General features: G+C 56.8%; 37 non-coding genes across 37 annotated transcripts; all 37 read left to right on the top strand.

Annotated features, from left to right (window-relative positions):
• Positions 1-1,513: 1,513 nt before the first annotated feature.
• LOC121055901 lies at positions 1,514-1,631 on the top strand. Its single transcript, XR_005812884.1, has one exon. It is a non-coding gene; the product is annotated as a 5S ribosomal RNA (ribosomal RNA).
• An 834-nt stretch (positions 1,632-2,465) lies between these two features.
• On the top strand, positions 2,466-2,584 carry LOC121055897. The gene has a single exon (XR_005812880.1). It is a non-coding gene; the product is annotated as a 5S ribosomal RNA (ribosomal RNA).
• Positions 2,585-3,879: 1,295 nt separating this feature from the next.
• Positions 3,880-3,997, top strand: LOC121055899. The gene has a single exon (XR_005812882.1). It is a non-coding gene; the product is annotated as a 5S ribosomal RNA (ribosomal RNA).
• An 833-nt stretch (positions 3,998-4,830) lies between these two features.
• Positions 4,831-4,948, top strand: LOC121055898. The gene has a single exon (XR_005812881.1). It is a non-coding gene; the product is annotated as a 5S ribosomal RNA (ribosomal RNA).
• A 371-nt stretch (positions 4,949-5,319) lies between these two features.
• LOC121055895 lies at positions 5,320-5,437 on the top strand. Its single transcript, XR_005812879.1, has one exon. It is a non-coding gene; the product is annotated as a 5S ribosomal RNA (ribosomal RNA).
• An 833-nt stretch (positions 5,438-6,270) lies between these two features.
• LOC121055894 lies at positions 6,271-6,388 on the top strand. Its single transcript, XR_005812878.1, has one exon. It is a non-coding gene; the product is annotated as a 5S ribosomal RNA (ribosomal RNA).
• Positions 6,389-6,759: 371 nt separating this feature from the next.
• LOC121055893 lies at positions 6,760-6,877 on the top strand. The gene has a single exon (XR_005812877.1). It is a non-coding gene; the product is annotated as a 5S ribosomal RNA (ribosomal RNA).
• Positions 6,878-7,246: 369 nt separating this feature from the next.
• On the top strand, positions 7,247-7,364 carry LOC121055876. The gene has a single exon (XR_005812860.1). It is a non-coding gene; the product is annotated as a 5S ribosomal RNA (ribosomal RNA).
• Positions 7,365-7,735: 371 nt separating this feature from the next.
• LOC121055909 lies at positions 7,736-7,853 on the top strand. The gene has a single exon (XR_005812892.1). It is a non-coding gene; the product is annotated as a 5S ribosomal RNA (ribosomal RNA).
• Positions 7,854-8,224: 371 nt separating this feature from the next.
• On the top strand, positions 8,225-8,342 carry LOC121055892. The gene has a single exon (XR_005812876.1). It is a non-coding gene; the product is annotated as a 5S ribosomal RNA (ribosomal RNA).
• An 833-nt stretch (positions 8,343-9,175) lies between these two features.
• On the top strand, positions 9,176-9,293 carry LOC121055891. Its single transcript, XR_005812875.1, has one exon. It is a non-coding gene; the product is annotated as a 5S ribosomal RNA (ribosomal RNA).
• Positions 9,294-9,664: 371 nt separating this feature from the next.
• LOC121055890 lies at positions 9,665-9,782 on the top strand. Its single transcript, XR_005812874.1, has one exon. It is a non-coding gene; the product is annotated as a 5S ribosomal RNA (ribosomal RNA).
• A 369-nt stretch (positions 9,783-10,151) lies between these two features.
• Positions 10,152-10,269, top strand: LOC121055875. The gene has a single exon (XR_005812859.1). It is a non-coding gene; the product is annotated as a 5S ribosomal RNA (ribosomal RNA).
• Positions 10,270-10,601: 332 nt separating this feature from the next.
• On the top strand, positions 10,602-10,719 carry LOC121055907. Its single transcript, XR_005812890.1, has one exon. It is a non-coding gene; the product is annotated as a 5S ribosomal RNA (ribosomal RNA).
• An 833-nt stretch (positions 10,720-11,552) lies between these two features.
• Positions 11,553-11,670, top strand: LOC121055889. Its single transcript, XR_005812873.1, has one exon. It is a non-coding gene; the product is annotated as a 5S ribosomal RNA (ribosomal RNA).
• A 370-nt stretch (positions 11,671-12,040) lies between these two features.
• LOC121055837 lies at positions 12,041-12,158 on the top strand. The gene has a single exon (XR_005812827.1). It is a non-coding gene; the product is annotated as a 5S ribosomal RNA (ribosomal RNA).
• Positions 12,159-12,527: 369 nt separating this feature from the next.
• Positions 12,528-12,645, top strand: LOC121055881. Its single transcript, XR_005812865.1, has one exon. It is a non-coding gene; the product is annotated as a 5S ribosomal RNA (ribosomal RNA).
• Positions 12,646-13,016: 371 nt separating this feature from the next.
• LOC121055888 lies at positions 13,017-13,134 on the top strand. Its single transcript, XR_005812872.1, has one exon. It is a non-coding gene; the product is annotated as a 5S ribosomal RNA (ribosomal RNA).
• An 833-nt stretch (positions 13,135-13,967) lies between these two features.
• On the top strand, positions 13,968-14,085 carry LOC121055830. Its single transcript, XR_005812820.1, has one exon. It is a non-coding gene; the product is annotated as a 5S ribosomal RNA (ribosomal RNA).
• An 833-nt stretch (positions 14,086-14,918) lies between these two features.
• LOC121055913 lies at positions 14,919-15,036 on the top strand. The gene has a single exon (XR_005812895.1). It is a non-coding gene; the product is annotated as a 5S ribosomal RNA (ribosomal RNA).
• An 833-nt stretch (positions 15,037-15,869) lies between these two features.
• Positions 15,870-15,987, top strand: LOC121055887. The gene has a single exon (XR_005812871.1). It is a non-coding gene; the product is annotated as a 5S ribosomal RNA (ribosomal RNA).
• Positions 15,988-16,356: 369 nt separating this feature from the next.
• Positions 16,357-16,474, top strand: LOC121055877. The gene has a single exon (XR_005812861.1). It is a non-coding gene; the product is annotated as a 5S ribosomal RNA (ribosomal RNA).
• A 369-nt stretch (positions 16,475-16,843) lies between these two features.
• On the top strand, positions 16,844-16,961 carry LOC121055905. The gene has a single exon (XR_005812888.1). It is a non-coding gene; the product is annotated as a 5S ribosomal RNA (ribosomal RNA).
• A 371-nt stretch (positions 16,962-17,332) lies between these two features.
• Positions 17,333-17,450, top strand: LOC121055829. The gene has a single exon (XR_005812819.1). It is a non-coding gene; the product is annotated as a 5S ribosomal RNA (ribosomal RNA).
• Positions 17,451-18,284: 834 nt separating this feature from the next.
• Positions 18,285-18,403, top strand: LOC121055908. The gene has a single exon (XR_005812891.1). It is a non-coding gene; the product is annotated as a 5S ribosomal RNA (ribosomal RNA).
• Positions 18,404-19,698: 1,295 nt separating this feature from the next.
• On the top strand, positions 19,699-19,816 carry LOC121055904. The gene has a single exon (XR_005812887.1). It is a non-coding gene; the product is annotated as a 5S ribosomal RNA (ribosomal RNA).
• An 833-nt stretch (positions 19,817-20,649) lies between these two features.
• On the top strand, positions 20,650-20,767 carry LOC121055882. Its single transcript, XR_005812866.1, has one exon. It is a non-coding gene; the product is annotated as a 5S ribosomal RNA (ribosomal RNA).
• Positions 20,768-21,135: 368 nt separating this feature from the next.
• Positions 21,136-21,253, top strand: LOC121055832. Its single transcript, XR_005812822.1, has one exon. It is a non-coding gene; the product is annotated as a 5S ribosomal RNA (ribosomal RNA).
• A 371-nt stretch (positions 21,254-21,624) lies between these two features.
• Positions 21,625-21,742, top strand: LOC121055914. Its single transcript, XR_005812896.1, has one exon. It is a non-coding gene; the product is annotated as a 5S ribosomal RNA (ribosomal RNA).
• A 369-nt stretch (positions 21,743-22,111) lies between these two features.
• On the top strand, positions 22,112-22,229 carry LOC121055838. The gene has a single exon (XR_005812828.1). It is a non-coding gene; the product is annotated as a 5S ribosomal RNA (ribosomal RNA).
• Positions 22,230-22,599: 370 nt separating this feature from the next.
• On the top strand, positions 22,600-22,717 carry LOC121055910. Its single transcript, XR_005812893.1, has one exon. It is a non-coding gene; the product is annotated as a 5S ribosomal RNA (ribosomal RNA).
• Positions 22,718-23,088: 371 nt separating this feature from the next.
• LOC121055911 lies at positions 23,089-23,206 on the top strand. Its single transcript, XR_005812894.1, has one exon. It is a non-coding gene; the product is annotated as a 5S ribosomal RNA (ribosomal RNA).
• A 371-nt stretch (positions 23,207-23,577) lies between these two features.
• LOC121055886 lies at positions 23,578-23,695 on the top strand. The gene has a single exon (XR_005812870.1). It is a non-coding gene; the product is annotated as a 5S ribosomal RNA (ribosomal RNA).
• Positions 23,696-24,066: 371 nt separating this feature from the next.
• LOC121055900 lies at positions 24,067-24,184 on the top strand. Its single transcript, XR_005812883.1, has one exon. It is a non-coding gene; the product is annotated as a 5S ribosomal RNA (ribosomal RNA).
• An 830-nt stretch (positions 24,185-25,014) lies between these two features.
• LOC121055884 lies at positions 25,015-25,132 on the top strand. The gene has a single exon (XR_005812868.1). It is a non-coding gene; the product is annotated as a 5S ribosomal RNA (ribosomal RNA).
• An 830-nt stretch (positions 25,133-25,962) lies between these two features.
• On the top strand, positions 25,963-26,080 carry LOC121055856. Its single transcript, XR_005812841.1, has one exon. It is a non-coding gene; the product is annotated as a 5S ribosomal RNA (ribosomal RNA).
• Positions 26,081-26,450: 370 nt separating this feature from the next.
• LOC121055847 lies at positions 26,451-26,569 on the top strand. Its single transcript, XR_005812832.1, has one exon. It is a non-coding gene; the product is annotated as a 5S ribosomal RNA (ribosomal RNA).
• The last annotated feature ends 115 nt before the right edge of the window (positions 26,570-26,684 follow it).

The following is a 26,684-nucleotide window of genomic DNA, read 5'->3' as shown; positions in this document are numbered from 1 at the left end:
GACCCTGCCGTTCGTACGCGGTACGAGTCAGCCGCTTATTCGCTCCTGCGACGGCACCGTTCGACCCGGACGGACGGGTAAGGGCCACGCGCAGGGAGCATAAGGGGGCAGGCGGTGCGAGACATGCTGGATGCGATCATATCAGCACTAAAGCACGGAATCCCATCAGAACTTCGAAGTTAAGCGTGACCTCCTGGGAAGTCCTCGTGTTGCATCCCTCTTTTTAGCCGTTTTGGGTTCTTGGTCAAGACATTCGTTCATTATTGCAGTTTTGGGACCTCGGTCGAGCCATTCGTTCATTTTTACCGTTTTCGGTACTTGCCGGAGCCATTCGTTCGGCGTACGCGTTTATCGCTCGTGACGCGCGTGCCTGGCGACGCCGTCGTTCGTTCCACCTTCTGTCCGGGACAGACGTTCCGCCGTTCGCTCGGGGTACACGTATCTCGCTTTTCGCTCTCATGAGACCCTGCCATTCATACGCGGTACGAGTTAGCCGCTTATTCGCTCCTACGACGGCACGGTTCGCCCCGGGCGGACGGGTAAGGGCCACGCGCGGGGAGCATATGGGGGCAGGCGGTGCGAGACATGCTGGATGTGATCATATCAGCACTAAAGCACTGAATCCCATCAGAACTTCGAAGTTAAGCATGACCTCCTAGGAAGTCCTCGTGTTGCATCCCTCTTTTTAGCTGTTTTGGGTTCTTGGTCGAGACATTCGTTCATTTTTGCCGTTTTGGGACCAAGGTCGAGACATTCGTTCAATTTTACCGTTTTCAGTACTTGCCGGAGCCATTCGTTCGGCCTACGCGTTTATCGCTCGTGACGCGCGTGCCTGGCGACGCCGTCGTGCGTTCCACCTTCTGTCCGGGACAGACGTCCCGCCGTTCGCTCGGGGTACACGTATCTCGCTTTTCGCTCTCATGAGACCCTGCCGTTCGTACGCGGTACGAGTGAGCCGCTTATTCACTCCTACGACGGCACGGTTCGCCCCGGGCGGACGGGTAAGGGCCACGCGCGGGGAGCATAAGGGGGCAGCCGGTGCGAGACATGCTGGATGTGATCATATTAGCACTAAAGCACTGAATCCCATCAGAACTTCGAAGTTAAGCGTGACCTCCTGGGAAGTCCTCGTGTTGCATCCCTCTTTTTTGCCGTTTTGGGTTCTTGGTCGAGACATTCGTTCATTTTTGCCGTTTTGGGACCTCGGTCGAGCCATTCGTTCATTTTTACCGTTTTCGGTACTTGCCGGAGCCATTCGTTCGGCCTACGCGTTTATCGCTCGTGACGCGCGTGCCTGGCGACGCCGTCGTTCGTTCCACCTTCTGTCCGGGACAGACGTCCCGCCGTTCGCTCGGGGTACACGTATCTCGCTTTTCGCTCTCATGAGACCCTGCCGTTCGTACGTGGTACGAGTCAGCCGCTTATTCGCTCCAACGACGGCACGGTTCGCCCCGGTGGACGGGTAAGGGCCACGCGCGGGGAGCATATGGGGGCAGGCGGTGCGAGACATGCTGGATGCAATCATACCAGCACTAAAGCACCGGATCCCATCAAAACTCTGAAGTTAAGCGTGCTTGGGTGAGAGTAGTACTAGGATGGGTACCTCCTGGGAAGTCCTCGTGTTGCATCCCTCTTTTTAGCCGTTTTGGGTTCTTGGTCGAGACATTCGTTCATTTTTGCCGTTTTGGGACCTCGGTCGAGCCATTCGTTCATTTTTACCGTTTTCGGTACTTGCCGGAGCCATTCGTTCGGCCTACGCGTTTATCGCTCGTGACGAGCGTGCCTGGCGACGCCGTCGTTCGTTCCACCTTCTGTCCAGGACAGACGTCCCGCCGTTTGCTCGGGGTACACGTATCTCGCTTTTTGCTCTCATGAGACCCTGTCGTTCGTACGCGGTACGAGTCAGCCGCTTATTCGCTCCTGCGACGGCACCGTTCGACCCGGACGGACGGGTAAGGGCCACGCGCAGGGAGCATAAGGGGGCAGGCGGTGCGAGACATGCTGGATGCGATCATATCAGCACTAAAGCACTGAATCCCATCAGAACTTCGAAGTTAAGCGTGACCTCCTGGGAAGTCCTCGTGTTGCATCCCTCTTTTTAGCCGTTTTGGGTTCTTGGTCGAGACATTCGTTCATTTTTGCCATTTTGGGACCTCGGTCCAGCCATTCGTTCATTTTTACCGTTTTCGGTACTTGCCAGAGCCATTCGTTCGGCCTACGCGTTTATCGCTCGTGACGCGCGTGCCTGGAAACGCCGTCGTTCGTTCCACCTTCTGTCCGGGACAGACGTCCCGCCGTTCGCTCGGTGTACACGTATCTCGTTTTTCACTCTCATGAGACCCTGCCGTTCATACGCGGTACGAGTCAGCTGCTTATTCGCTCCTACGACGGCACGGTTCACCCCGGGCGGACGGCTAAGGGCCACGCGCGGGGAGCATAAGGGGGCAGGCGATGCGAGACATGCTTGATGCGATCATACCAGCACTAAAGTACCGGATCCCATCAGAACTCCGAAGTTAAGCGTGCTTGGGCGAGAGTAGTACTAGGATGGATGACCTGCTGGGAAGTCCTCGTGTTGCATCGCTCTTTTTAGCCGTTTTGGGTTCTTGGTCGAGACATTCGTTCATTATTGCCGTTTTGGGACCTCGGTCGAGCCATTCGTTCATTTTTACCGTTTTCGGTACTTGCCGGAGCCATTCGTTCGGCCTACGCGTTTATCGCTCGTGACGCGCGTGCCTGGCGACGCCGTCATTCGTTCCACCTTCTGTCCGGGACAGACGTCCCGCCGTTCGCTCGGGGTACACGTATCTCGCTTTTCGCTCTCATGAGACCCTGCCGTTCGTACGCGGTACGAGTGAGCCGCTTATTCACTCCTACGACGGCACGGTTCGCCCCGGGCAGACGGGTAAGGGCCACGCGCGGGGAGCATATGGGGGCAGGCGGTGCGAGACATGCTGGATGCGATCATATCAGCACTAAAGCACTGAATCCCATCAGAACTTCGAAGTTAAGCATGACCTCCTGGGAAGTCCTCGTGTTGCATCCCTCTTTTTAGCCGTTTTGGGTTCTTGGTCGAGACATTCGTTCATTTTTGCCGTTTTGGGACCTCGGTCGAGCCATTTGTTCATTTTTACCGTTTTCGATACTTGCCGGAGCCATTCGTTCGGCCTACGCGTTTATCGCTCGTGACGCGCGTGCCTGGCGATGCCGTCGTTCGTTCCACCTTCTGTCCGGGATAGACGTCCCGCCGTTTGCTCGGGGTACACATATCTCGCTTTTTGCTCTCATGAGACCCTGCCGTTCGTACGCGGTACGAGTCAGCCGCTTATTCGCTCCTACGACGGCACCGTTCGCCCCGGTCGGACGGGTAAGGGCCACGCGCGGGGAGCATAAGGGGGCAGCCGGTGCGAGACATGCTGGATGCGATCATATTAGCACTAAATCACTGAATCCCATCAGAACTTCGAAGTTAAGCGTGACCTCCTGGGAAGTCCTCGTGTTGCATCCCTCTTTTTAGCCGTTTTGGGTTCTTGGTCGAGACATTCGTTCATTTTTGCCGTTTTGGGACCTCGGTCGAGCCATTCGTTCATTTTTACCGTTTTCGGTACTTGCCGGAGCCATTCGTTCGGCCTACGCGTTTATCGCTCGTGACGCGCGTGCCTGGCGACGCCGTCGTTCGTTCCACCTTCTGTCCGGGACAGACGTCCCGCCGTTCGCTCGGGGTACACGTATCTCGCTTTTCGCTCTCATGAGACCCTGCCGTTCGTACGCGGTACGAGTCAGCCGCTTATTCGCTCCAACGATGGCACGGTTCGCCCCGGTGGACGGGTAAGGGCCACGCGCGGGGAGCATAAGGGGGCACGCGGTGCGAGACATGCTTGATGCAATCATACCAGCACTAAAGCACCGGATCCCATCAAAACTCTGAAGTTAAGCGTGCTTGGGCGAGAGTAGTACTAGGATGGGTACCTCCTGGGAAGTCCTCGTGTTGCATCCCTCTTTTTAGCCGTTTTGGGTTCTTGGTCGAGACATTCGTTCATTTTTGCCGTTTTGGGACCTCGGTCGAGCCATTCGTTCATTTTTACCGTTTTCGGTACTTGCCGGAGCCATTCGTTCGGCCTACGCGTTGATCGCTCGTGACGCGCATGCCTGGCGATGCCGTCGTTCGTTCCACCTTCTGTCCGGGACAGGCGTCCCGCCGTTCGCTCGGGGTACACGTATCTCGCTTTTCGCTCTCATGAGACCCTGCCGTTCGTACGCGGTACGAGTCAGCCGCTTATTCGCTCCTACGACGGCACGGTTCGCCCCGGGCGGACGGGTAAGGGCCACGCGCGGGGAGCATAAGGGGGCAGGCGGTGCGAGACATGCTGGATGCGATCATATCAGCACTAAAGCACTGAATCCCATCAGAACTTCGAAGTTAAGCATGACCTCCTGGGAAGTCCTCGTGTTGCATCCCTCTTTTTAGCCGTTTTGGGTTCTTGGTCGAGACATTCGTTCATTTTTGCCGTTTAGGGACCTCGGTCGAGCCATTCATTCATTTTTTCCGTTTTCGGTACTTGCCGGAGCCATTCGTTCGGCCTACGCGTTTATCGCTCGTGACGCGCGTGCCTGGCGACGCCGTCGTTCGTTCCACCTTTTGTCCGGGACAGACGTCCCGCCGTTCGCTCGGGGTACACGTATCTCGCTTTTCGCTCTCATGAGACCCTGCCGTTCGTACGCGGTACGAGTCAGCCGCTTATTCGCTCCAACGACGGCACGGTTCGCTCCGGTGGACGGGTAAGGGCCACGCGCAGGGAGCATAAGGGGGCAGGCGGTGCGAGACATGCTTGATGCAATCATACCAGCACTAAAGCACCGGATCCCATCAAAACTCTGAAGTTAAGCGTGCTTGGGCGAGAGTAGTACTAGGATGGGTACCTCCTGGGAAGTCCTCGTGTTGCATCCCTCTTTTTAGCCGTTTTGGGTTCTTGGTCGAGACATTCGTTCATTTTTGCCGTTTTGGGACCTCGGTCGAGCCATTCGTTCATTTTTTCCGTTTTCGGTACTTGCCGGAGCCATTCGTTCGGCCTACGCGTTTATCGCTCGTGACGCGCGTGCCTGGCGACGCCGTCGTTCGTTCCACCTTCTGTCCGGGACAGACGTCCCGCTGTTCGCTCGGGGTACACGTATCTCGCTTTTCGCTCTCATGAGACCCTGCCGTTCGTACGCGGTACGAGTCAGCCGCTTATTCGCTCCAACGATGGCACGGTTCGCCCCGGTGGACGGGTAAGGGCCACGCGCGGGGAGCATAAGGGGGCACGCGGTGCGAGACATGCTTGATGCAATCATACCAGCACTAAAGCACCGGATCCCATCAAAACTCTGAAGTTAAGCGTGCTTGGGCGAGAGTAGTACTAGGATGGGTACCTCCTGGGAAGTCCTCGTGTTGCATCCCTCATTTTAGCCGTTTTGGGTTCTTGGTCGAGACATTCGTTCATTTTTGCCGTTTTGGGACCTCGGTCGAGCCATTCGTTCATTTTTACCGTTTTCGGTACTTGCCGGAGCCATTCGTTCGGCCTACGCGTTTATCGCTCGTGACGCGCATGCCTGGCGATGCCGTCGTTCGTTCCACCTTCTGTCCGGGACAGGCGTCCCGCCGTTCGCTCGGGGTACACGTATCTCGCTTTTCGCTCTCATGAGACCCTGCCGTTCGTACGCGGTACGAGTCAGCCGCTTATTCGCTCCTACGACGGCACGGTTCGCCCCGGGCGGACGGGTAAGGGCCACGCGCGGGGAGCATAAGGGGGCAGGCGGTGCGAGACATGCTGGATGCGATCATATCAGCACTAAAGCACTGAATCCCATCAGAACTTCGAAGTTAAGCATGACCTCCTGGGAAGTCCTCGTGTTGCATCCCTCTTTTTAGCCGTTTTGGGTTCTTGGTCGAGACATTCGTTCATTTTTGCCGTTTAGGGACCTCGGTCGAGCCATTCGTTCATTTTTTCCGTTTTCGGTACTTGCCGGAGCCATTCGTTCGGCCTACGCGTTTATCGCTCGTGACGCGCGTGGCTGGCGACGCCGTCGTTCGTTCCACCTTTTGTCCGGGACAGACGTCCCGCCGTTCGCTCGGGGTACACGTATCTCGCTTTTCGCTCTCATGAGACCCTGCCGTTCGTACGCGGTACGAGTCAGCCGCTTATTCGCTCCAACGACGGCACGGTTCGCTCCGGTGGACGGGTAAGGGCCACGCGCAGGGAGCATAAGGGGGCAGGCGGTGCGAGACATGCTTGATGCAATCATACCAGCACTAAAGCACCGGATCCCATCAAAACTCTGAAGTTAAGCGTGCTTGGGCGAGAGTAGTACTAGGATGGGTACCTCCTGGGAAGTCCTCGTGTTGCATCCCTCTTTTTAGCCGTTTTGGGTTCTTGGTCGAGACATTCGTTCATTTTTGCCGTTTTGGGACCTCGGTCGAGCCATTCGTTCATTTTTTCCGTTTTCGGTACTTGCCGGAGCCATTCGTTCGGCCTACGCGTTTATCGCTCGTGACGCGCGTGCCTGGCGACGCCGTCGTTCGTTCCACCTTCTGTCCGGGACAGACGTCCCGCTGTTCGCTCGGGGTACACGTATCTCGCTTTTCGCTCTCATGAGACCCTGCCGTTCGTACGCGGTACGAGTCAGCCGCTTATTCGCTCCAACGATGGCACGGTTCGCCCCGGTGGACGGGTAAGGGCCACGCGCGGGGAGCATAAGGGGGCAGGCGGTGCGAGACATGCTTGATGCAATCATACCAGCACTAAAGCACCGGATCCCATCAAAACTCTGAAGTTAAGCGTGCTTGGGCGAGAGTAGTACTAGGATGGGTACCTCCTGGGAAGTCCTCGTGTTGCATCCCTCTTTTTAGCCGTTTTGGGTTCTTGGTCGAGACATTCGTTCATTTTTGCCGTTTAGGGACCTCGGTCGAGCCATTCGTTCATTTTTTCCGTTTTCGGTACTTGCCGGAGCCATTCGTTCGGCCTACGCGTTTATCGCTCGTGACACGCGTGCCTGGCGACGCCGTCGTTCGTTCCACCTTCTGTCCGGGACAGACGTCCCGCCGTTCGCTCGGGGTACACGTATCTCGCTTTTCGCTCTCATGAGACCCTGCCGTTCATACGCGGTACGAGTCAGCCGCTTATTCGCTCCAACGACGGCACGGTTCTCCCCGGTGGACGGGTAAGGGCCACGCGGGGAGCATAAGGGGGCAGGCGGTGCGAGACATGCTGGATGCAATCATACCAGCACTAAAGCACCGGATCCCATCAAAACTCTGAAGTTAAGCGTGCTTGGGCGAGAGTAGTACTAGGATGGGTACCTCCTGGGAAGTCCTCGTGTTGCATCCCTCTTTTTAGCCGTTTTGGGTTCTTGGTCGAGACATTCGTTCATTTTTGCCGTTTTGGGACCTCGGTCGAGCCATTCGTTCATTTTTTCCGTTTTCGGTACTTGCCGGAGCCATTCGTTCGGCCTACGCGTTTATCGCTCGTGACGCGCGTGCCTGGCGACGCCGTCGTTCGTTCCACCTTCTGTCCGGGACAGACGTCCCGCCGTTCGCTCGGGGTACACGTATCTCGCTTTTCGCTCTCATGAGACCCTGCCGTTCGTACGCGGTACGAGTCAGCCGCTTATTCGCTCCAACGACGGCACGGTTCGCTCCGGTGGACGGGTAAGGGCCACGCGCGGGGAGCATAAGGGGGCAGGCGGTGCGAGACATGCTTGATGCAATCATACCAGCACTAAAGCACCGGGTCCCATCAAAACTCTGAAGTTAAGCGTGCTTGGGCGAGAGTAGTACTAGGATGGGTACCTCCTGGGAAGTCCTCGTGTTGCATCCCTCTTTTTAGCCGTTTTGGGTTCTTGGTCGAGACATTCGTTCATTTTTGCCGTTTTGGGACCTCGGTCGAGCCATTCGTTCATTTTTACCGTTTTCGGTACTTGCCGGAGCCATTCGTTCAGCCTACGCGTTTATCGCTCGTGACGCGCATTCCTGGCGATGCCGTCGTTCGTTCCACCTTCTGTCCGGGACAGACGTCCCGCCGTTCGCTCGGGGTAGACGTATCTCGCTTTTCGCTCTCATGAGACCCTGCCGTTCGTACGCGGTACGAGTCAGCCGCTTATTCGCTCCAACGATGGCACGGTTCGCCCCGGTGGACGGGTAAGGGCCACGCGCGGGGAGCATAAGGGGGCAGGCGGTGCGAGACATGCTTGATGCAATCATACCAGCACTAAAGCACCGGATCCCATCAAAACTCTGAAGTTAAGCGTGCTTGGGCGAGAGTAGTACTAGGATGGGTACCTCCTGGGAAGTCCTCGTGTTGCATCCCTCTTTTTAGCCGTTTTGGGTTCTTGGTCGAGACATTCGTTCATTTTTGCCGTTTTGGGACCTCGGTCGAGCCATTCGTTCATTTTTACCGTTTTCGGTACTTGCCGGAGCCATTCGTTCGGCCTACGCGTTTATCGCTCGTGACGCGCATGCCTGGCGATGCCGTCGTTCGTTCCACCTTTTGTCCAGGACAGGCGTCCCGCCGTTCGCTCGGGGTACACGTATCTCGCTTTTCGCTCTCATGAGACCCTGCCGTTCGTACGCGGTACGAGTCAGCCGCTTATTCGCTCCTACGACGGCACGGTTCGCCCCGGGCGGACGGGTAAGGGCCGCGCGCGGGGAGCATAAGGGGGCAGGCGGTGCGAGACATGCTGGATGCGATCATATCAGCACTAAAGCACTGAATCCCATCAGAACTTCGAAGTTAAGCATGACCTCCTGGGAAGTCCTCGTGTTGCATCCCTCTTTTTAGCCGTTTTGGGTTCTTGGTCGAGACATTCGTTCATTTTTGCCGTTTAGGGACCTCGGTCGAGCCATTCGTTCATTTTTTCCGTTTTCGGTACTTGCCGGAGCCATTCGTTCGGCCTACGCGTTTATCGCTCGTGACGCGCGTGCCTGGCGACGCCGTCGTTCGTTCCACCTTTTGTCCGGGACAGACGTCCCGCCGTTCGCTCGGGGTACACGTATCTCGCTTTTCGCTCTCATGAGACCCTGCCGTTCGTACGCGGTACGAGTCAGCCGCTTATTCGCTCCAACGACGGCACGGTTCGCTCCGGTGGACGGGTAAGGGCCACGCGCGGGGAGCATAAGGGGGCAGGCGGTGCGAGACATGCTTGATGCAATCATACCAGCACTAAAGCACCGGATCCCATCAAAACTCTGAAGTTAAGCGTGCTTGGGCGAGAGTAGTACTAGGATGGGTACCTCCTGGGAAGTCCTCGTGTTGCATCCCTCTTTTTAGCCGTTTTGGGTTCTTGGTCGAGACATTCGTTCATTTTTGCCGTTTTGGGACCTCGGTCGAGCCATTCGTTCATTTTTTCCATTTTCGGTACTTGCCGGAGCCATTCGTTCGGCCTACGCGTTTATCGCTCGTGACGCGCGTGCCTGGCGACGCCGTCGTTCGTTCCACCTTCTGTCCGGGACAGACGTCCCGCTGTTCGCTCGGGGTACACGTATCTCGCTTTTCGCTCTCATGAGACCCTGCCGTTCGTACGCGGTACGAGTCAGCCGCTTATTCGCTCCAACGATGGCACGGTTCGCCCCGGTGGACGGGTAAGGGCCACGCGCGGGGAGCATAAGGGGGCAGGCGGTGCGAGACATGCTTGATGCAATCATACCAGCACTAAAGCACCGGATCCCATCAAAACTCTGAAGTTAAGCGTGCTTGGGCGAGAGTAGTACTAGGATGGGTACCTCCTGGGAAGTCCTCGTGTTGCATCCCTCTTTTTAGCCGTTTTGGGTTCTTGGTCGAGACATTCGTTCATTTTTGCCGTTTAGGGACCTCGGTCGAGCCATTCGTTCATTTTTTCCGTTTTCGGTACTTGTCGGAGCCATTCGTTCGGCCTACGCGTTTATCGCTCGTGACACGCGTGCCTGGCGACGCCGTCGTTCGTTCCACCTTCTGTCCGGGACAGACGTCCCGCCGTTCGCTCGGGGTACACGTATCTCGCTTTTCGCTCTCATGAGACCCTGCCGTTCATACGCGGTACGAGTCAGCCGCTTATTCGCTCCAACGATGGCACGGTTCTCCCCGGTGGACGGGTAAGGGCCACGCGGGGAGCATAAGGGGGCAGGCGGTGCGAGACATGCTGGATGCAATCATACCAGCACTAAAGCACCGGATCCCATCAAAACTCTGAAGTTAAGCGTGCTTGGGCGAGAGTAGTACTAGGATGGGTACCTCCTGGGAAGTCCTCGTGTTGCATCCCTCTTTTTAGCCGTTTTGGGACCTCGGTCGAGCCATTCGTTCATTTTTTCCGTTTTCGGTACTTGCCGGAGCCATTCGTTCGGCCTACGCGTTTATCGCTCGTGACGCGCGTGCCTGGCGACGCCGTCGTTCGTTCCACCTTCTGTCCGGGACAGACGTCCCGCCGTTCGCTCGGGGTACACGTATCTCGCTTTTCGCTCTCATGAGACCCTGCCGTTCGTACGCGGTACGAGTCAGCCGCTTATTCGCTCCAACGACGGCACGGTTCGCTCCGGTGGACGGGTAAGGGCCACGCGCGGGGAGCATAAGGGGGCAGGCGGTGCGAGACATGCTTGATGCAATCATACCAGCACTAAAGCACCGGGTCCCATCAAAACTCTGAAGTTAAGCGTGCTTGGGCGAGAGTAGTACTAGGATGGGTACCTCCTGGGAAGTCCTCGTGTTGCATCCCTCTTTTTAGCCGTTTTGGGTTCTTGGTCGAGACATTCGTTCATTTTTGCCGTTTTGGGACCTCGGTCGAGCCATTCGTTCATTTTTACCATTTTCGGTACTTGCCGGAGCCATTCGTTCGGCCTACGCGTTTATCGCTCGTGACGCGCATGCCTGGCTATGCCGTCGTTCGTTCCACCTTCTGTCCGGGACAGACGTCCCGCCGTTCGCTCGGGGTACACGTATCTCGCTTTTCGCTCTCATGAGACCCTGCTGTTCGTACGCGGTACGAGTCAGCCGCTTATTCGCTCCTACGACGGCACGGTTCGCCCCGGGCGGACGGGTAAGGGCCACGCGCGGGGAGCATAAGGGGGCAGGCGGTGCGAGACATGCTAGATGCGATCATATCAGCACTAAAGCACTGAATCCCATTAGAACTTCGAAGTTAAGCATGACCTCCTGGGAAGTCCTCGTGTTGCATCCCTCTTTTTAGCCGTTTTGGGTTCTTGGTCGAGACATTCGTTCATTTTTGCCGTTTAGGGACCTCGGTCGAGCCATTCGTTCATTTTTTCCGTTTTCGGTACTTGCCGGAGCCATTCGTTTGGCCTACGCGTTTATCGCTCGTGACACGCGTGCCTGGCGACGCCGTCGTTCGTTCCACCTTCTGTCCGGGACAGACGTCTCGCCGTTCGCTCGAGGTACACGTATCTCGCTTTTCGCTCTCATGAGACCCTGCCGTTCATACGCGGTACGAGTCAGCCGCTTATTCGCTCCAACGACGGCACGGTTCGCCCCGGTGGACGGGTAAGGGCCACGCGCGGGGATCATAAGGGGGCAGGCGGTGCGAGACATGCTTGATGCAATCATACCAGCACTAAAGCACCGGATCCCATCAAAACTCTGAAGTTAAGCGTGCTTGGGCGAGAGTAGTACTAGGATGGGTACCTCCTGGGAAGTCCTCGTGTTGCATCCCTCTTTTTACCCGTTTTGGGTTCTTGGTCGAGACATTCGTTCATTTTTGCCGTTTTGGGACCTCGGTCGAGCCATTCGTTCATTTTTTTCCGTTTTCGGTACTTGCCGGAGCCATTCGTTCGGCCTACGCGTTTATCGCTCGTGACGCGCGTGCCTGGCGACGCCGTCGTTCGTTCCACCTTCTGTCCGGGACAGACGTCCCGCTGTTCGCTCGGGGTACACGTATCTCGCTTTTCGCTCTCATGAGATCCTGCCATTCGTACGCGGTACGAGTCAGCCGCTTATTCGCTCCAACGACGGCACGGTTCGCCCCGGTGGACGGGTAAGGGCCACGCGGGGAGCATAAGGGGGCAGGCGGTGCGAGACATGCTGGATGCAATCATACCAGCACTAAAGCACCGGATCCCATCAAAACTCTGAAGTTAAGCGTGCTTGGGCGAGAGTAGTACTAGGATGGGTACCTCCTGGGAAGTCCTCGTCTTGGATCCCTCTTTTTAGCCGTTTTGGGTTCTTGGTCGAGACATTCGTTCATTTTTGCCGTTTAGGGACCTCGGTCGAGCCATTCGTTCATTTTTTCCGTTTTCGGTACTTGCCGGAGCCATTCGTTCGGCCTACGCGTTTATCGCTCGTGACGCGCGTGCCTGGCAACGCCGTCGTTCGTTCCACCTTCTGTCCGGGACAGACGTCCCGCTGTTCGCTCGGGGTACACGTATCTCGCTTTTCGCTCTCATGAGACCCTGCCATTCGTACGCGGTACGAGTCAGCCGCTTATTCGCTCCAACGACGGCACGGTTCGCCCCGGTGGACCGGTTAGGGCCACGCGGGGAGCATAAGGGGGCAGGCGGTGCGAGACATGCTGGATGCAATCATACCAGCACTAAAGCACCGGATCCCATCAAAACTCTGAAGTTAAGCGTGCTTGGGCGAGAGTAGTACTAGGATGGGTCCCTCCTGGGAAGTCCTCGTATTGCATCCCTCTTTTTAGCCGTTTTGGGTTCTTGGTCGAGACATTCGTTCATTTTTGCCGTTTTGGGACCTCGGTCGAGCCATTCGTTCATTTTTTCCGTTTTCGGTACTTGCCGGAGCCATTCGTTCGGCCTACGCGTTTATCGCTCGTGACGCGCGTGCCTGGCGACGCCGTCGTTCGTTCCACCTTCTGTCCGGGACAGACGTCCCGCCGTTCGCTCGGGGTACACGTATCTCGCTTTTCGCTCTCATGAGACCATGCCGTTCGTACGCGGTACGAGTCAGCCGCTTATTCGCTCCAACGACGGCACGGTTCGCCCCGGTGGACGGGTAAGGGCCACGCGCGGGGAGCATAAGGGGGCAGGCGGTGCGAGACATGCTTGATGCAATCATACCAGCACTAAAGCACCGGATCCCATCAAAACTCTGAAGTTAAGCGTGCTTGGGCGAGAGTAGTACTAGGATGGGTACCTCCTGGGAAGTCCTCGTGTTGCATCCCTCTTTTTAGCCGTTTTGGGTTCTTGGTCGAGACATTCGTTCATTTTTGCCGTTTTGGGACCTCGGTCGAGCCATTCGTTCATTTTTACCGTTTTCGGTACTTGCCGGAGCCATTCGTTCGGCCTACGCGTTTATCGCTCGTGACGCGCGTGCCTGGCGATGCCGTCGTTCGTTCCACCTTCTGTCCGGGACAGACGTCCCGCCGTTCGCTCGGGGTACACGTATCTCGCTTTTCGCTCTCATGAGACCCTGCCGTTCGTACGCGGTACGAGTCAGCCGCTTATTCGCTCCTACGACGGCACGGTTCGCCCCGGGCGGACGGGTAAGGGCCACGCGCGGGGAGCATAAGGGGGCAGGCGGTGCGAGACATGCTGGATGCGATCATATCAGCACTAAAGCACTGAATCCCATCAGAACTTCGAAGTTAAGCATGACCTCCTGGGAAGTCCTCGTGTTGCATCCCTCTTTTTAGCCGTTTTGGGTTCTTGGTCGAGACATTCGTTCATTTTTGCCGTTTAGGGACCTCGGTCGAGCAATTCGTTCATTTTTTCCGTTTTCGGTACTTGCCGGAGCCATTCGTTCGGCCTACGCGTTTATCGCTCGTGACACGCGTGCCTGGCGACGCCGTCGTTCGTTCCACCTTCTGTCCGGGACAGACGTCCCGCCGTTCGCTCGGGGTACACGTATCTCGCTTTTCGCTCTCATGAGACCCTGCCGTTCATACGCGGTACGAGTTAGCCGCTTATTCGCTCCAACGACGGCACGGTTCGCCCCGGTGGACGGGTAAGGGCCACGCGCGGGGAGCATAAGGGGGCAGGCGGTGCGAGACATGCTTGATGCAATCATACCAGCACTAAAGCACCGGATCCCATCAAAACTCTGAAGTTAAGCGTGCTTGTGCGAGAGTAGTACTAGGATGGGTACCTCCTGGGAAGTCCTCGTGTTGCATCCCTCTTTTTAGCCGTTTTGGGTTCTTGGTCGAGACATTCGTTCATTTTTGCCGTTTTGGGACCTCGGTCGAGCCATTCGTTCATTTTTACCGTTTTCGGTACTTGCCGGAGCCATTCGTTCGGCCTACGCGTTTATCGCTCGTGACGCGCATGCCTGGCGATGCCGTCGTTCGTTCCACCTTCTGTCCGGGACAGACGTCCCGCCGTTCGCTCGGGGTACACGTATCTCGCTTTTCGCTCTCATGAGACCCTGCCGTTCGTACGCGGTATGAGTCAGCCGCTTATTCGCTCCTACGACGGCACGGTTCGCCCCGGGCGGACGGGTAAGGGCCACGCGCGGGGAGCATAAGGGGGCAGGCGGTGCGAGACATGCTGGATGCGATCATATCAGCACTAAAGCACTGAATCCCATCAGAACTTCGAAGTTAAGCTTGACCTCCTGGGAAGTCCTCGTGTTGCATCCCTCTTTTTAGCCGTTTTGGGTTCTTGGTCGAGACATTCGTTCATTTTTGCCGTTTAGGGACCTCGGTCGAGCAATTCGTTCATTTTTTCCGTTTTCGGTACATGCCGGAGCCATTCGTTCGGCCTACGCGTTTATCGCTCGTGACACGCGTGCCTGGCGACGCCGTCGTTCGTTCCACCTTCTGTCCGGGACAGACGTCCCGCCGTTCGCTCGGGGTACACGTATCTCGCTTTTCGCTCTCATGAGACCCTGCCGTTCATACGCGGTACGAGTCAGCCGCTTATTCGCTCGTACGACGGCACGGTTCGCCCCGGGCGGACGGCTAAGGGCCACGCGCGGGGAGCATAAGGGGCAGGCGGTGCGAGACATGCTTGATGCGATCATACCAGCACTAAAGCACCGGATCCCATCAAAACTCTGAAGTTAAGCGTGCTTGTGCGAGAGTAGTACTAGGATGGGTACCTCCTGGGAAGTCCTCGTGTTGCATCCCTCTTTTTAGCCGTTTTGGGTTCTTGGTCGAGACATTCGTTCATTTTTGCCGTTTTGGGACCTCGGTCGAGCCATTGGTTCATTTTTACCGTTTTCGGTACTTGCCGGAGCCATTCGTTCGGCCTACGCGTTTATCGCTCGTGACGCGCATGCCTGGCGATGCTGTCGTTCGTTCCACCTTCTGTCCGGGACAGACGTCCCGCCGTTCGCTCGGGGTACACGTATCTCGCTTTTCGCTCTCATGAGACCCTGCCGTTCGTACGCGGTACGAGTCAGCCGCTTATTCGCTCCTACGACGGCACGGTTCGCCCCGGGCGGACGGGTAAGGGCCACGCGCGGGGAGCATAAGGGGGCAGGCGGTGCGAGACATGCTAGATGCGATCATATCAGCACTAAAGCACTGAATCCCATTAGAACTTCGAAGTTAAGCATGACCTCCTGGGAAGTCCTCGTGTTGCATCCCTCTTTTTAGCCGTTTTGGGTTCTTGGTCGAGACATTCGTTCATTTTTGCCGTTTAGGGACCTCGGTCGAGCCATTCGTTCATTTTTTCCGTTTTCGGTACTTGCCGGAGCCATTCGTTCGGCCTACGCGTTTATCGCTCGTGACACGCGTGCCTGGCGACGCCGTCGTTCGTTCCACCTTCTGTCCGGGACAGACGTCCCGCCGTTCGCTCGGGGTACACGTATCTCGCTTTTCGCTCTCATGAGACCCTGCCGTTCATACGCGGTACGAGTCAGCCGCTTATTCGCTCCAACGACGGCACGGTTCGCCCCGGTGGACGGGTAAGGGCCACGCGCGGGGATCATAAGGGGGCAGGCGGTGCGAGACATGCTTGATGCAATCATACCAGCACTAAAGCACCGGATCCCATCAAAACTCTGAAGTTAAGCGTGCTTGGGCGAGAGTAGTACTAGGATGGGTACCTCCTGGGAAGTCCTCGTGTTGCATCCCTCTTTTTACCCGTTTTGGGTTCTTGGTCGAGACATTCGTTCATTTTTGCCGTTTTGGGACCTCGGTCGAGCCATTCGTTCATTTTTTCCGTTTTCGGTACTTGCCGGAGCCATTCGTTCGGCCTACGCGTTTATCGCTCGTGACGCGCGTGCCTGGCGACGCCGTCGTTCGTTCCACCTTCTGTCCGGGACAGACGTCCCGCTGTTCGCTCGGGGTACACGTATCTCGCTTTTCGCTCTCATGAGATCCTGCCATTCGTACGCGGTACGAGTCAGCCGCTTATTCGCTCCAACGACGGCACGGTTCGCCCCGGTGGACGGGTAAGGGCCACGCGGGGAGCATAAGGGGGCAGGCGGTGCGAGACATGCTGGATGCAATCATACCAGCACTAAAGCACCGGATCCCATCAAAACTCTGAAGTTAAGCGTGCTTGGGCGAGAGTAGTACTAGGATGGGTACCACCTGGGAAGTCCTCGTGTTGCATCCCTCTTTTTAGCCGTTTTGGGTTCTTGGTCGAGACATTCGTTCATTTTTGCCGTTTAGGGACCTCGGTCGAGCCATTCGTTCATTTTTTCCGTTTTCGGTACTTGCCGGAGCCATTCGTTCGGCCTACGCGTTTATCGCTCGTGACGCGCGTGCCTGGCGACGCCGTCGTTCGTTCCACCTTCTGTCCGGGACAGACGTCCCGCTGTTCGCTCGGGGTACACGTATCTCGCTTTTCGCTCTCATGAGACCCTGCCATTCGTACGCGGTACGAGTCAGCCGCTTATTCGCTCCAACGACGGCACGGTTCGCCCCGGTGGACCGGTTAGGGCCACGCGGGGAGCATAAGGGGGCAGGCGGTGCGAGACATGCTGGATGCAATCATACCAGCACTAAAGCACCGGATCCCAACAAAACTCTGAAGTTAAGCGTGCTTGGGCGAGAGTAGTACTAGGATGGGTCCCTCCTGGGAAGTCCTCGTATTGCATCCCTCTTTTTAGCCGTTTTGGGTTCTTGGTCGAGACATTCGTTCATTTTTGCCGTTTTGGGACCTCGGTCGAGCAATTCGTTCATTTTTTCCGTTTTCGGTACTTGCCGGAGCCATTCGTTCGGCCTACGCGTTTATCGCTCGTGACGCGCGTGCCTGGCGACGCCGTCGTTCGTTCCACCTTCTGTCCGGGACAGACGTCCCGCCGTTCGCTCGGGGTACACGTATCTCGCTTTTCGCACTCATGAGACCATGCCGTTCGTACGCGGTACGAGTCAGCCGCTTATTCGCTCCAACGACGGCACGGTTCGCCCCGGTGGACGGGTAAGGGCCACGCGCGGGGAGCATAAGGGGGCAGGCGGTGCGAGACATGCTTGATGCAATCATACCAGCACTAAAGCACCGGATCCCATCAAAACTCTGAAGTTAAGCGTGCTTGTGCGAGAGTAGTACTAGGATGGGTACCTCCTGGGAAGTCCTCGTGTTGCATCCCTCTTTTTAGCCGTTTTAGGTTCTTGGTCGAGACATTCGTTCATTTTTGCCGTTTTGGGACCTCGGTCGAGCCATTCGTTCATTTTTACCGTTTTCGGTACTTGCCGGAGCCATTCGTTCGGCCTACGCGTTTATCGCTCGTGACGCGCGTGCCTGGCAACGCCGTCGTTCGTTCCACCTTCTGTCCGGGACAGACGTCCCACCGTTTGCTCGGGGTACACGTAACTCGCTTTTCGCTCTCATGAGACCCTGCCGTTCGTACGCGGTACGAGTCAGCCGCTTATTCGCTCCTACGACGGCACCGTTCGACCCGGACGGACGGGTAAGGGCCACGCGCAGGGAGCATAAGGGGGCAGGCGGTGCGAGACATGCTGGATGCGATCATATCTGCACTAAAGCACTGAATCCCATCAGAACTTCGAAGTTAAGCGTGACCTTCTGGGAAGTCCTCGTGTTGCATCCCTCTTTTTAGCCGTTTTGGGTTCTTGGTCGAGACATTCATTCATTTTTGCCATTTTGGGACCTCGGTCGAGCCATTCGTTCATTTTTACCATTTTCGGTACTTGCTAGAGCCATTCGTTCGGCCTACGCGTTTATCGCTTGTGACGCGCGTGCCTGGAAACGCCGTCGTTCGTTCCACCTTCTGTCCGGGACAAACGTCCCGCCATTCGCTCGGGGTACACGTATCTCGCTTTTCACTCTCATGAGACCCTGCCGTTCGTACGCGGTACGAGTCAGCTGCTTATTCGCTCCTACGACGGCACGGTTCACCCCGGGCGGACGGCTAAGGGCCACGCGCGGGGAGCATAAGGGGGCAGGCGATGCGAGACATGCTTGATGCGATCATACCAGCACTAAAGTACCGGATCCCATCAGAACTCCGAAGTTAAGCGTGCTTGGGCGAGAGTAGTACTAGGATGGATGACCTGCTGGGAAGTCCTCGTGTTGCATCCCTCTTTTTAGCCGTTTTGGGTTCTTGGTCGAGACATTCGTTCATTATTGCCGTTTTGGGACCTCGGTCGAGGCATTCGTTCATTTTTACCGTTTTCGGTACTTGCCGGAGCCATTCGTTCGGCCTACGCGTTTATTGCTCGTGACGCGCGTGCCTGGCGACGCCGTCGTTCGTTCCACCTTCTGTCCGGGACAGACGTCCCGCCGTTCGCTCGGGGTACACGTATCTCGCTTTTCGCTCTCATGAGACCCTGCCGTTCGTACGCGGTACGAGTCTGCCGCTTATTCACTCCTACGGCGGCACGGTTCGCCCCGGGCGGACGGGTAAGGGCCACGCGCGGGGAGCATATGGGGGCAGGCGGTGCGAGACATGCTGGATGCGATCATATCAGCACTAAAGCACTTAATCCCATCAGAACTTCGAAGTTAAGCATGACCTCCTGGGAAGTCCTCGTGTTGCATCCCTCTTTTTAGCCGTTTTGGGTTCTTGGTCGAGACATTCGTTCATTTTTGCCATTTTGGTACCTCGGTCGAGCCATTCGTTCATTTTTACCGTTTTCGGTACTTGCCGGAGCCATTCGTTCGGCCTACGCGTTTATCGCTCGTGACGCGCGTGCCTGGCGACGCCGTCGTTCGTTCCACCTTCTGTCCGGGACAGACGTCCCGCCGTTTGCTCGGGGTACACGTATCTCGCTTTTTGCTCTCATGAGACCCTGCCGTTCGTACGCGGTACGAGTCAGCCGCTTATTCGCTCCTATGAGGGCACCGTTCGCCCCGGACGGACGGGTAAGGGCCACGCGCGGGGAGCATAAGGGGGCAGGCGGTGCGAGACATGCTGGATGCGATCATACCAGCACTAAATCACTGAATCCCATCAGAACTTCGAAGTTAAGCGTGACCTCCTGGGAAGTCCTCGTGTTGCATCCCTCTTTTTAGCCGTTTTGTGTTCTTGGTCGAGACATTCGTTCATTTTTGCCGTTTTGGGACCTCGGTCGAGCCATTCGTTCATTTTTACCGTTTTCGGTACTTGCCGGAGCCATTCGTTCGGCCTACGCGTTTATCGCTCGTGACGCGCGTGCCTGGCGACGCCGTCGTTCGTTCCACCTTCTGTCCGGGACAGACGTCCCGCCGTTCGCTCGGGGTACACGTATCTCGCTTTTCGCTCTCATGAGACCATGCCGTTCGTACGCGGTACGAGTCAGCCGCTTATTCGCTCCATCGACGGCACGGTTCGCCCCGGTGGACGGGTAAGGGCCACGCGCGGGGAGCATAAGGGGGCAGGTTGTGCGAGACATGCTTGATGCAATCATACCAGCACTAAAGCACCGGATCCCATCAAAACTCTGAAGTTAAGCGTGCCTGGGCGAGAGTAGTACTAGGATGGGTACCTCCTGGGAAGTCCTCGTGTTGCATCCCTCTTTTTAGCCGTTTTGGGTTCTTGGTCGAGACATTCGTTCATTTTTGCCGTTTTGGGACCTCGGTCGAGCCATTCGTTCATTTTTACCGTTTTCGGTACTTGCCGGAGCCATTCGTTCGGCCTACGCGTTTATCGCTCGTGACGCGCGTGCCTGGCGATGCCGTCGTTCGTTCCACCTTCTGTCCGGGACAGACGTCCCGCCGTTCGCTCGGGGTACACGTATCTCGCTTTTCGCTCTCATGAGACCCTGCCGTTCGTACGCGGTACGAGTCAGCCGCTTATTCGCTCCTACGACGGCACGGTTCGCCCCGGGCGGACGGGTAAGGGCCACGCGCGGGGAGCATAAGGGGGCAGGCGGTGCGAGACATGCTGGATGCGATCATATCAGCACTAAAGCACTGAATCCCATCAGAACTTCGAAGTTAAGCATGACCTCCTGGGAAGTCCTCGTGTTGCATCCCTCTTTTTAGCCGTTTTGGGTTCTTGGTCGAGACATTCGTTCATTTTTGCCGTTTAGGGACCTCGGTCGAGCAATTCGTTCATTTTTTCCGTTTTCGGTACTTGCCGGAGCCATTCGTTCGGCCTACGCGTTTATCGCTCGTGACACGCGTGCCTGGCGACGCCGTCGTTCGTTCCACCTTCTGTCCGGGACAGACGTCCCGCCGTTCGCTCGGGGTACACGTATCTCGCTTTTCGCTCTCATGAGACCCTGCCGTTCGTACGCGGTACAAGTCAGCCGCTTATTCGCTCCTACGACGGCACGGTTCGCCCCGGTGGACGGGTAAGGGCCACGCGCGGGGAGCATAAGGGGGCAGGCGGTGCGAGACATGCTGGATGCAATCATACCAGCACTAAAGCACCGGATCTCATCAAAACTCTGAAGTTAAGCGTGCTTGGGCGAGAGTAGTACTAGGATGGGTACCTCCTGGGAAGTCCTCGTGTTGCATCCCTCTTTTTAGCCGTTTTGGGTTCTTGGTCGAGACATTCGTTCATTTTTGCCGTTTTGGGACCTCGGTCGAGCCATTCGTTCATTTCTCCGTTTTCGGTACTTGCCGGAGCCATTCGTTCGGTCTACGTGTTTATCGCTCGTCACGCGCGTGCCTGGCGACGCCGTCGTTCGTTCCACCTTCTGTCCGGGACAGACGTCCCGCTGTTCGCTCGGGGTACACGTATCTCGCTTTTCGCTCTCATGAGACCCTGCCATTCGTACGCCGTATAAGTCAGCCGCTTATTCGCTCCAACGACGGCACGGTTCGCCCCGGTGGACGGGTAAGGGCCACGCGGGGAGCATAAGGGGGCAGGCGGTGCGAGACATGCTGGATGCAATCATACCAGCACTAAACCACCGGACCCCATCAAAACTCTAAAGTTAAGCGTGCTTGGGCGAGAGTAGTACTAGGATGGGTACCTCCTGGGAAGTCCTCGTGTTGCATCCCTCTTTTTAGCCGTTTTGGGTTCTTGGTCGAGACATTCGTTCATTTTTGCCGTTTAAGGACCTCGGTCGAGCCATTCGTTCATTTTTTCCGTTTTCGGTACTTGCCGGAGCCATTCGTTCGGCCTACGCGTTTATCGCTCGTGACACGCGTGCCTGGAGACGCCATTGTTCGTTCCACCTTCTGTCCGGGACAGACGTCCCGCCGTTCGCTCGGGGTACACGTATCTCGCTTTTCGCTCTCATGAGACCCTGCCGTTCGTACGCGGTACGAGTCAGCCGCTTATTCGCTCCAACGACGGCACGGTTCGCCCCGGTGGACGGGTAAGGGCCACGCGCGGGGAGCATAAGGGGGCAGGCGGTGCGAGACATGCTTGATGCAATCATACCAGCACTAAAGCACCGGATCCCATCAAAACTCTGAAGTTAAGCGTGCTTGTGCGAGAGTAGTACTAGGATGGGTACCTCCTGGGAAGTCCTCGTGTTGCATCCCTCTTTTTAGCCGTTTTGGGTTCTTGGTCGAGACATTCGTTCATTTTTGCCGTTTTGGGACCTCGGTCGAGCCATTCGTTCATTTTTCCGTTTTTGGTACTTGCCGGAGCCATTCGTTCGGCCTACGCGTTTATCGCTCGTCACGCGCGTGCCTGGCGACGCCGTCGTTCGTTCCACCTTCTGTCTGGGACAGACGTCCCGCCGTTCGCTCGGGGTACACGTATCTCGCTTTTCGCTCTCATGAGACCCTGCCGTTCGTACGCGGTACGAGTCAGCCGCTTATTCGCTCCAACGACGGCACGGTTCGCCCCGGTGGACGGGTAAGGGCCCGCGCGGGGAGCATAAGGGGGCAGGCGGTGCGAGACATGCTTGATGCAATCATACCAGCACTAAAGCACCGGATCCCATCAAAACTCTGAAGTTAAGCCTGCTTGGGTGGGAGTAGTACTAGGATGGGTACCTCCTGGGAAGTCCTCGTGTTGCATCCCTCTTTTTAGCCGTTTTGGGTTCTTGGTCGAGACATTCGTTCATTTTTGCCGTTTTGGGACCTCGGTCGAGCCATTCGTTCATTTTTACCGTTTTCGGTACTTGCCGGAGCCATTCGTTCGGCCTATGCGTTTATCGCTCGTGACGCGCGTGCCTGGCGACGCCGTCGTTCGTTCCACCTTCTGTCCGGGACAGACGTCCCGCCGTTCGCTTGGGGTACACGTATCTCGCTTTTCGCTCTCATGAGACCCTGCCGTTCGTACGCGGTACGAGTCAGCCGCTATTCGCTCCAACGACGGCACGGTTCGCCCCAGTGGACGGGTAAGGGCCACGCGCGGGGAGCATAAGGGGGCAGGCTGTGCGAGACATGCTGGATGCAATCATACCAGCACTAAAGCATCGGATCCCATCAAAACTCTGAAGTTAAGCGTGCTTGGGCGAGAGTAGTACTAGGATGGGTACCTCCGGGGAAGTCCTCGTGTTGCATCCCTCTTTTTAGCCGTTTTGGGTTCTTGGTCGAGACATTCGTTCATTTTTGCCGTTTTGGGACCTCGGTCGAGCCATTCGTTCATTTTTTCCGTTTTCGGTACTTGCCGGAGCCATTCGTTCGGCCTACGCGTTTATCGCTCGTGACGCGCGTGCCTGGCGACGCCGTCGTTCGTTCCACCTTCTGTTCGGGACAGACGTCCCGCTATTCGCTCGGGGTACACGTATCTCGCTTTTCGCTCTCATGAGACCCTGCCATTCGTACGCGGTACGAGTCAGCCGCTTATTCGCTCCAACGACGGCACGGTTCGCCCCGGTGGACGGGTAAGGGCCACGCGCGGGGAGCATAAGGGGGTAGGCGGTGCGAGACATGCTTGATGCAATCATACCAGCACTAAAGCACCGGATCCCATCAAAACTCTGAAGTTAAGCGTGCTTGGGCGAGAGTAGTACTAGGATGGATACCTCCGGGGAAGTCCTCGTGTTGCATCCCTCTTTTTAGCCGTTTTGGGTTCTTGGTCGAGACATTCGTTCATTTTTGCCGTTTTGGGACCTCGGTCGAGCCATTCGTTCATTTTTTCCGTTTTCGGTACTTGCCGGAGCCATTCGTTCGGCCTACGCGTTTATCGCTCCTGACGCGCGTGCCTGGCGACGCCGTCGTTCGTTCCACCTTCTATCCGGAACATAGGTCCCGCCGTTCGCTCGGGGTACACGTATCTCACTTTTCGCTCTCATGAGACCCTGCCGTTCGTACGCGGTATGAGTCAGCCGCTTATTCGCTCCCACGACGGCACGGTTCGCCCCGGTGGACCGGTAAGGGCCACGCGCGGGGAGCATAAGGGGGCAGGCGGTGCGAGACATGCTTGATGCAATCATACCAGCACTAAAGCACCGGATCCCATCAAAACTCTGAAGTTAAGCGTGCTTGGGCGAGAGTAGTACTAGGATGGGTACCTCCTGGGAAGTCCTCGTGTTGCATCCCTCTTTTTAGCCGTTTTGGGTTCTTGGTCGAGACATTCGTTCATTTTTGCCGTTTTGGGACCTCGGTCGAGCCATTCGTTCATTTTTTCCGTTTTCGGTACTTGCCGGAGCCATTCGTTCGGCCTACGCGTTTATCGCTCGTGACGCGCGTGCCTGGCGACGCCGTCGTTCGTTCCACCTTCTGTTCGGGACAGACGTCCCGCTGTTCGCTCGGGGTACACGTATCTCGCTTTTCGCTCTCATGAGACCCTGCCATTCGTACGCGGTACGAGTCAGCCGCTTATTCGCTCCAACGACGGCACGGTTCGCCCCGGTGGACGGGTAAGGGCCACGCGCGGGGAGCATAAGGGGGTAGGCGGTGCGAGACATGCTTGATGCAATCATACCAGCACTAAAGCACCGGATCCCATCAAAACTCTGAAGTTAAGCGTGCTTGGGCGAGAGTAGTACTAGGATGGGTACCTCCTGGGAAATCCTCGTGTTGCATCCCTCTTTTTAGCCGTTTTGGGTTCTTGGTCGAGACATTCGTTCATTTTTGCCGTTTTGGGACCTCGGTCGAGCCATTCATTCATTTTTTTCCGTTTTCGGTACTTGCCGGAGCCATTCGTTCGGCCTACGCGTTTATCGCTCGTGACGCGCGTGCCTGGCGACGCCGTCGTTCGTTCCACCTTCTGTCCGGGACAGACGTCCCGCTGTTCGCTCGGGGTACACGTATCTCGCTTTTCGCTCTCATGAGACCCTGCCATTCGTACGCGGTACGAGTCAGCCGCTTATTCGCTCCAACGACGGCACGGTTCGCCCCGGTGGAAGGGTAAGGGCCACGCGGGGAGCATAAGGGGGCAGGCGGTGCGAGACATGCTGGATGCGATCATATCAGCACTAAAGCACTGAAACCCATCAGAACTTCGGAGTTAAGTGTGACCTCCTGGGAAGTCCTCGTGTTGCATCCCTCCTTTTAGCCGTTTTGGGTTCTTGGTCGAGACATTCGTTCATTTTTGCCGTTTTGGTACCTCGGTCGAGCCATTCGTTCATTTTTCCGTTTTCGGTACTTGCCGGAGCCATTCGTTCGGCCTACGCGTTTATCGCTCGTGACACGCGTGCCTGGCGACGCCGTCGTTCGTTCCACCTTCTGTCCGGGACAGACGTCCCGCTGTTCGCTCGGGGAACACGTATCTCGCTTTTCGCTCTCATGAGACCCTGCCATTCGTACGCGGTACGAGTCAGCCGCTTATTCGCTCCAACGACGGCACGGTTCGCCCCGGTGGACGGGTAAGGGCCACGCGCGGGGAGCATAAGGGGGCAGGCGGTGCGAGACATGCTTGATGCAATCATACCAGCACTAAAGCACCGGATCCCATCAAAACTCTGAAGTTAAGCGTGCTTGGGCGAGAGTAGTACTAGGATGGGTACCTCCTGGGAAGTCCTCGTGTTGCATCCCTCTTTTTAGCCGTTTTGGGTTCTTGGTTGAGACATTCGTTCATTTTTGCCGTTTTGGGACCTCGGTCGAGCCATTCGTTCATTTTTTCTGTTTTCGGTACTTGCCGGAGCCATTTGTTCGGCCTACGCGTTTATCGCTCGTGACGCGCGTGCCTGGCGACGCCGTCGTTCGTTCCACCTTCTGTCCAGGACAGACGTCCCGCTGTTCGCTCGGGGTACACGTATCTCGCTTTTCACTCTCATGAGACCCTGCCATTCGTACGCGGTACGAGTCAGCCGCTTATTCGCTCCAACGACGGCACGGTTCGCACCGGTGGACGGGTAAGGGCCATGCGGGGAGCATAAGGGGGCAGGCGGTGCGAGACATGCTGGATGCGATCATATCAGCACTAAAGCACTGAATCCCATCAGAACTTCGGAGTTAAGCGTGACCTCCTGGGAAGTCCTCGTGTTGCATCCCTCTTTTTAGCCGTTTTGGGTTCATGGTCGAGACATTCGTTCATTTTTGCGGTTTTGGGACCACGGTCGAGCCATTCGTTCATTTTTACCGTTTTCGGTACTTGCCGGAGCCATTCGTTCGGCCTACGCGTTTATCGCTCGTGACGCGCGTGCCTGGCGACGCCGTCGTTCGTTCCACCTTCTGTCCGGGACAGACGTCCCGCCGTTCGCTCGGGGTACACGTATCTCGTTTTTCACTCTGATGAGACCCTGCCGTTTGTACGCGGTACGAGTCAGCCGCTTATTCGCTCCTACGACGGCACGGTTCGCCCCGGGCGGACGGCTAAGGGCCACACGCGGGGAGCATAAGGGGCAGGCGGTGCGAGACTAGCTTGATGCGATCATACCAGCACTAAAGCACCGGATCCCATCGGAACTCCGAAGTTAAGCGTGCTTGGGTGAGAGTAGTACTAGGATGGGTACCTCCTGGGAAGTCCTCATGTTGCATCCCTCTTTTTAGCCATTTTGGGTTCTTGGTCAAGACATTCGTTCATTTTTGCCGTTTTGGGACCTCGGTCGAGCCATTCGTTCATTTTTCCGTTTTCGGTACTTGCCGGAGCCATTCGTTCGGCCTACGCGTTTATCGCTCGTGACACGCGTGCCTGGCGACGCCGTCGTTCGTTCCACCTTCTTTCCGGGACAGACGTCCCGCTGTTCGCTCGGGGTACACGTATCTCGCTTTTCGCTCTCATGAGACCCTGCCATTCGTACGCGGTACGAGTCAGCCGCTTATTCGCTCCAACGACGGCACGGTTCGCCCCGGTGGACGGGTAAGGGCCACGCGCGGGGAGCATAAGGGGGCAGGCGGTGCGAGACATGCTTGATGCAATCATACCAGCACTAAAGCACCGGATCCCATCAGAACTCCGAAGTTAAGCGTGGTTGGGCGAGAGTAGTACTAGGATGGATGACCTCCTGGGAAGTCCTTGTGTTGCATCCCTCTTTTAGCCCTTTTGGGTTCTTGGTCGAGACATTCGTTCATTTTTGCCGTTTTGGGACCTCGGTCGAGCCATTCGTTCATTTTTACCGTTTTCGGTACTTGCCGGAGCCATTCG

Source organism: Oryza brachyantha, chromosome 11 (assembly GCF_000231095.2).
Source record: "Oryza brachyantha chromosome 11, ObraRS2, whole genome shotgun sequence".
In the NCBI taxonomy this organism is placed as follows: domain Eukaryota; kingdom Viridiplantae; phylum Streptophyta; class Magnoliopsida; order Poales; family Poaceae; genus Oryza; species Oryza brachyantha.
Note: the sequence above shows the minus strand (reverse complement) of the source record. Positions and strands in the feature narration are given on the sequence as shown.